The 7,428-nt window shown below is 39.8% G+C and overlaps 1 non-coding gene across 1 annotated transcript; it reads left to right on the top strand.

The window, feature by feature from the left end:
- The first annotated feature begins 3,460 nt into the window (after positions 1 to 3,460).
- LOC127745853 (small nucleolar RNA R71) lies at positions 3,461 to 3,568 on the top strand. Its single transcript, XR_008007477.1, has one exon. It is a non-coding gene; the product is annotated as a small nucleolar RNA R71 (small nucleolar RNA).
- The last annotated feature ends 3,860 nt before the right edge of the window (positions 3,569 to 7,428 follow it).

Here is a 7,428-nt window from a genome sequence, read left to right as displayed (position 1 = left end):
ATTTAAGAAAGGTGATGGATTCATAGGACATTCATAACTTTAAGGCATAGACACTAAGACACTAATGATCATAAGACACAAACATAGATAAAGATAAGCATAACTTTTGAAAAACAGGAAAATAAAGAACAAGGAGACTAAAGAACGGGTCCAACTTAGTGATGGCGGCTTGTTCTTCCTCTTGAAGATCTTATGGAGTGCTTGAGCTGCTCAATGTCTCTTCCTTGTCTTTGTTGCTCCTCTCTCATGATTCTTTAATCTTCTCTAATTTCATGGAGGAGAATGGAATGTTCTTGGTGCTCCACCCTTAGTTGTCCCATGTTGGAACTCAACTCTCCTAGGGAGGTGTTGATTTGCTCCCAATAGTTTTATGGAGGAAAATGCATCCCTTGAGGCATCTCAGGGATTTCATGATGAGTGAGATCTCTTGTTTGCTCCACCCTTTTCTTAGTGATGGGCTTTTCCTCATCAATGAGGGTGTCTCCCTCTATGTCAATTCCGACTGAATAACAGAGGTGACAAATGAGATGAGGGAAGGCTAACCTTGCCAAGGTAGAGGACTTGTCTACCACCTTATAAAGTTCTTAGGATATAACCTCATGAACTTCTACTTCCTCTCCAATCATGATGCTTTGAATCATGATAGCCCGCTCTATAGTAACTTCAGACCGGTTGCTAGTGGGAATGATTGAGCGTTGGATAAACTCCAACCATCCTCTAGCCACGGGCTTGAGGTCATGCCTTCTTAGTTGAACCGACTTCCCTCTTGAATCTCTCTTCCATTGAGTGCCCTCTTCACAAATGTCTATGAGGACTTGGTCCAACCTTTGATCAAAGTTGACCCTTCTAGTGTAAGGGTGTTCATCTCCTTGCATCATAGGCAAGTTGAATCCCAACCTTACATTTTCCGGACTAAAATCTAAGCATTTCCCTCGAACCATTGTAAGCCAATTCTTTGGGTCCGGGTTCACACTTTGATCATGGTTCTTGGTTATCCATGCATTGGCATAGAACTCTTGAACCATTAAGATTCCGACTTGTTGAATGGGGTTAGTAAGAACTTTCCAACCTCTCCTTCGGATCTCATGTCGGATCTCCGGATATTCACTCTTTTTGAGTTTGAAAGGGACCTCGGGGATCACCTTTTTCATGGCCACAACTTCATAGAAGTAGTCTTGATGCACCCTTGAGATGAATCTCTCCATCTCCCATGATTTAGAGGTGGAAGCTTTTGCCTTCCCTTTCCTCTTTCTAGAGGTTTCTCCGGCCTTAGATGCCATAAATGGTTATGGAAAAACAAAAAGCAATGCTTTTACCACACCAAACTTAGAAGGTTTGCTCGTCCTCGAGCAAAAGAAGAAAGAAGAGAGTAGAAGAAGAAGAAAAAGAGGAGATGGAGGAGGCTTTGTGGTTCGGCCAAGGGGGAGAAGTAGTGTTTAGGTTGTGTGAAAATGAAGGAGTGAAGATGGGTTTATATAGGAGTGGAGAGGGGGTGTATGGTTCGGCCAGAATGGTGCCAGACTGGGCGTTAAACGCCCATTTGCTACCCTTACTGGCGTTTAAACGCCAGCAAGTTTTCCTCCAGGATGTGCTATTTTTCTTTCTGTTTTCATTCTGTTTTTGCTTTTTCATTTGATTTTGTGACTTCCCATGATCATCAACCTATAGAAAACATAAAATAACAAAGGAAATAGATAAATATAACATTGGGTTGCCTCCCAACAAGCACTTCTTTAATGTTAGTAGCTTGACAGTGGGCTCTCATGGAGCCTCACAGATACTCAGAGCAACATTGGAACCTCTCAACACCAAACTTAGAGTTTGAATGTGGGGGTTCAACACCAAACTTAGAAGTTGGTTGTGGCCTCCCAAAACCAAACTTAGAGTTTGACTGTGGGGGCTCTGTTTGACTCTGTTTTGAGAGAAGCTCTTCATGCTTCCTCTCCATGGTTACAAAGGGATATCCTTGAGCCTTAAACATAACGGATTCTTCATTCACTTGAATAATTAATTCTCCTCTGTCAACATCAATCACAGTCTTTGCTGTGGCTAGGAAGGGTCTGCCAAGGATGATGGATTCATCCATGCACTTTCCAGTCTCTAGGACTATGAAATCAGCAGGGATGTAATGGTCTTCATTCTTTACCAGAACATCCTCTACAAGTCCATAAGCTTGTTTTCTTGAATTGTCTGCCATCTCTAGTGAGATTCTTGCAGCTTGTACCTCAAAGATCCCTAGCTTCTCCATTACAGAGAGAGGCATGAGGTTTATGCTGGACCCTAGGTCACACAGAGCCTTCTTGAAGGTCATGGTGCCTACTGTACAAGGTATTGAGAATTTCCCAGGGTTCTGTCTCTTTTGAGGTAATCTCTGCCTAGTCAAGTTATCCAGTTCTTTGGTGAGCAAAGGGGGTTCATCCTTCCAAGTCTCATTACAAAGTAAATTGTCATTTAGTTTTATGATTGCTCTAAGGTATTTAGCAACTTGCTCTTCAGTGACATCTTCGTCCTCTTTAGAGGAAGAATACTCATCAGAGCTCATGAATGGCAGAATTAAATCCAATGGAATCTCTATGGTCTCAGTGTGAGCCTCAGATTCCCATGGTTCCTCATTAGGGAACTCATTGGAGGCCAGTGGACATCCATTGAGGCCTTCCTCAGTGGCGCTCACTGCCTCTTTCTCCTCTCCAAGTTTGGCCATGTTGATGGCCTTACACTCTCCTTTTGGATTCTCTTCTGTATTGCTTGGAAGAGTACTAGGAGGGAGTTCAGTAACTTTCTTACTTAGCTGACCCACTTGTGCCTCCAAGTTTCTAATGGAGGACCTTGTTTCAGTCATGAAACTTTGGGTGGTTTTGATTAGATCAGAGACCATGGTTGCTAAGTCAGAATGGCTCTGCTTAGAATTCTCTGTCTGTTTCTGAGAAGATGATGGAAAAGGCTTGCCATTGCTAAACCTGTTTCTTCCACCATTGTTGTTGTTGAAACCTTGTTGAAGTCTCTGTTGATCCTTCCATGAGAGATTTGGATGATTTCTCCATGAAGGATTATAGGTGTTTCCATAAGGTTCTCCCATGTAATTCACCTCTTCCATTGAAGGGTTCTCAGGATCATAAGCTTATTCTTCAGATGAAGCATCCTTAGTACTGCCTGGTGCAGCTTGCATTCCAGACAGACTTTGAGAAATTATATCGACTTGCTGAGTCAATATGTTGTTCTGAGCCAATATGGTATTCAGAGTATCAATCTCAAGAACTCCTTTCTTTTGATTCGTCCCATTGTTCACAGGATTCCTTTCAGAAGTGTACATGAATTGGTTATTTGCAACCATTTCAACGAGTTCTTGAGCTTCTGTAGGAGTCTTCTTCAGATGAAGAGATCCTCCAGCAGAGCTGTCCAATGACATCTTGGACAGTTCAGACAGACCATCATAGAAGATACCTATGATGCTCCATTCAAAAAGCATGTCAAAGGGACACTTTCTGATCAATTGTTTGTATCTTTCCCAAGCTTCATAGAGGGATTCACCTTCCTTCTGTCTGAAGGTTTGGACTTCCACTCTAAGCTTACTCAATTTTTGAGGTGGAAAGAACTTTGCCAAGAAGGCATTGACTAGCTTTTCCCAAGATTTCAGGCTTTCTTTAGGTTGTGAGTCTAACCATATCCTAGCTCTGTCTCTTACAGCAAAAGGGAATAGCATAAGTCTGTAGACCTCAGGGTCAACCCCATTGGTCTTGACAGTGTCACATATTTGCAAGAATTCAGCTAAAAACTGATGAGGATCTTCCAATGGAAGTCCATGAAACTTGCAATTCTGTTGTATTAGAGAAACTAATTGAGGCTTAAGCTCAAAGTTGTTTGCTCCAATGGCAGGGATAGAGATGCTTCTCCCATAGAAGTCAGGAGTAGGTGCAGTAAAGTCACCCAGCACCTTCCTTGCATTGTTGGCATTGTTGTTGTTTTTGGCTGCCATGTCTTCTTCTTTGAAGAATTCTGTTAGGTCCTCTACAGAGAGTTATGCTTTAGCTTCTCTTAGCTTTCGCTTCAAGGTCCTTTCAGGTTCAGGGTCAGCCTCAACAAGAATGCTTTTGTCTTTGCTCCTGCTCATATGAAAGAGAAAAAAACAAGAAAGTACGGAGTCCTCTATGTCACAGTATAGAGATTCCTCGAGGTGTCAGAGGAAAAGAAGAATAGAAGGAAAAGGTAGAAGAATCTGAACTTATCAAGAAAGATGGAGTTCGAATTGTTGATAGTGGAGGAGTATTAGTCCAAAAGAAAAAGGATGTGAGAAGAGGGGAAGAAATTTTTGAAAATAAATTAAAAAGATTTTAAAAGAAATTTTGAAAATATGATTGATGATTTTCGAAAATTAAGATTGAAAAAAAATAAAGTGATTTTTGAAAAAGACTTTGAAATTAGAAATCAAAAAGATATGATTTGAAAACTATTTTGAAAAAGATGTGATTAAGAAGATATGATTAAAAAGATATGATTTGAAAAAGATTTGATTTTGAAAAATTATGGAAACTTGAAAAAAATTTGCATTAAAAACAAAATCTTCCCTCTTGTGCCATCCTGGCGTTAAACGCCCAGAATGGTATACATTCTGGCGTTTAACGCCCAAAATGCTACCCTTTTGGGCGTTAAACGCCCAGCCATGCAACCTGGCTGGCGTTTAAACGTCAATTTTCCTTCCTCACTGGGCGTTTTGAACGCCCAGCTTTTTCTGTGTAATTCCTCTGCTATATGTTCTTAATCTTCAATTCTCTGTATTATTGACTTGAAAAGACACAAATTAAAATTTTTTGGATTTTTAATAATGAGGAATAATCAAAATGCAACTAAAATCAAATAAACAATGCATGCAGGACACCAAACTTAGAAGTTTGTATACTACTGACACTAACAAATTGAGAATGCATATGAGAAACAACAAAACACACAAAACAATAGCATTTAAAGATCAGAGCAAGGAAATCATCAAGAACAACTTGAAGATCAATGAAGACACATGAATGAATTCGAAAAATGCAAGAAGAATAGAAACATGCAATTGACACCAAACTTGAAATGAGACACTAGACTCAAACAAGAAACATAAAATATTTTTTATTTTTATGATTTTGTAATTTTTTTGAATTTTTTTTCGAAATTTATGTCGAAAAGAAAATAAGGATATCAAAATTTTTAATAAGAATTCCAGGAATCATGCAATGCTAGTCTAAGACTCCGGTCCAGGAATTAGACATGGCTTACTAGCCAGCCAAGCTTTTAAAGAAAGCTCCAGTCCAAAACACTAGACATGGCCAATGGCCAGCCAAGCTTTAGCAGATCATTGCTTTCAATAGCAAAATTGATAGAAATCAACAAGCTCTTGTGATGATAAGTTGAAACCTCGGTCCAAAAGATTAGGCATGGTTTCACAACCAGCCAGACTTCAACAAATCATCATGAAACTCTAGAATTCATTCTTAAAAACTCTGAAGAACAAATAAATTTTTTTTAGAGTTTTTCGAAAATAAAAAGTAAAAAGGCTTAAACATAAAATAAAATTACCTAATCTGAGCAACAAGATGAACCGTCAGTTGTCCAAACTCGAACAATCCACGGCAACGGCGCCAAAAAACTTGGTGCACGAAATTGTGATCATCAATGGCGCCATCAACATGGTACGCTCAATTGCAATCTCAACTCTTTATCACAACTTCGCACAACTAACCAGCAAGTGCACTGGGTCGTCCAAGTAATAAACCTTACGCGAGTAAGGGTCGATCCCACGGAGATTGTTTGTATGAAGCAAGCTATGATCATCTTGTAAATCTCAGTCAGGTAGATTCAAATGGTTATGGAGGATTAATGATTAAAAGATAAATAAAACATAAAGTAAAGATAGAGATACTTATGCAATTCATTGGTGAGAATTTCAGATAAGCGTATGGAGATGCTTTGTCCCTTCCGTCTCTCTGCTTTCCTACTGTCTTCATCTAATCCTTCTTACTCCCATTCATGGCAAGCTGTATGTTGGGCATCACCGTTGTCAATGGCTACAGTCCCGTCCTCTCAGTGAAAATGTTCAACGCGCTCTGTCATAGCACGGCTATTTAGCTGTCAGTTCTCGATCATGTCGGAATAGAATCTAGTGATTCTTTTGCGTCTGTCACTAACGCCCCACTATCACGAGTTTGAAGCTTGTCACAGTCATTCAATCCTTGAATCCTACTCAGAATACCACAGACAAGGTTTAGACCTTCCGGATTCTCAAGAATGCCGCCATCAATTCTAGCTTATACCACAAAGATTCTGATTAAGGAATCCAAGAGATATCCACTCAATCTAAGGTAGAAGAGAGGTGGTTGTCAGGCACACGTTCATAGGTGAGAATGATGATGAGTATCACGGATCATCACATTCATCAAGTTGAGGAACAGGTGATATCTTAGAACCAGAATAAGCTGAATTGAATAGAAGAATAATAGTAATTGCATTAATACTCGAGGTACAACAGAGCTCCAAATCTTAATCTATGGTGTGTAGAAACTCCACCGTTGAAAATACATAAGAACAAGGTCTAGGCATTGCTGAGAGGCCAGCCCCCATGATCTAAGAACTATACATCCAAAGATAAAAATACAATAGCAAAAGGTCCTATTTATAGAGAACTAGTAGCCTAGGGTTTACAAAAATGAGTAAATGACGTATAAATCCACTTCCGGGTCCACTTGGTGTGTGCTTAGGCTGAGCATTGAAGCATTTTCATGTAGAGACTCTTCTTGGAGTTAAACGCCAGCTTTTGTGCCAGTTTGGGCGTTTAACTCCCATTCTTGTGCCAGTTCCGGTGTTTTACGCCAGATTTCTTGAGCTGACTTGGAACGCCTATTTGGGCCATCAAAACTCGGGCAAAGTATAAACTATTATAGATTGCTGGAAAGCCCAGGATGTCTACTTTTCAACGGAGTTGAGAGTGCGCTAATTGGGCCTCTGTAGCTCCAGAAAATCTACTTCGAGTGCAGGGAGGTCAGAATCCAACAGCATCTGTAGTCCTTTTTAGCCTCTGAATCAGATTTTTGCTCAGGTCCCTCAATTTTAGCCAGAAAATACCTGAAATCACAGAAAAACACACAAACTCATAGTAAAGTCCAGAAAAGTAAATTTTAACTAAAAACTAATAAAAATATAATAAAAACTAACTAAAACATACTAAAAACATACTAAAAATAATGCCAAAAAGCGTATAAATTATCCGCTCATCACTTAGCCAAGAAGGCTGGTGGACGAAATTGTGATCTACGTTCTTTGATTTGCATTTAATGTAGAATTGTGGAACTTAGGATTTTTGGCACGAGTGGACACAACTCCGTTCAACTAACCAGCAAGTGTACTGGGTCGTCCAAGTAATAAACCTTACGTGAGTAAGGGTCGATCCGACAG

This window comes from Arachis duranensis, chromosome 3, assembly GCF_000817695.3.
Source record: "Arachis duranensis cultivar V14167 chromosome 3, aradu.V14167.gnm2.J7QH, whole genome shotgun sequence".
NCBI classification, from domain to species: Eukaryota; Viridiplantae; Streptophyta; class Magnoliopsida; order Fabales; family Fabaceae; genus Arachis; species Arachis duranensis.
The sequence above is the reverse complement of the archived record's forward strand: the minus strand, read 5'-3'. Positions and strand labels throughout refer to the sequence as shown.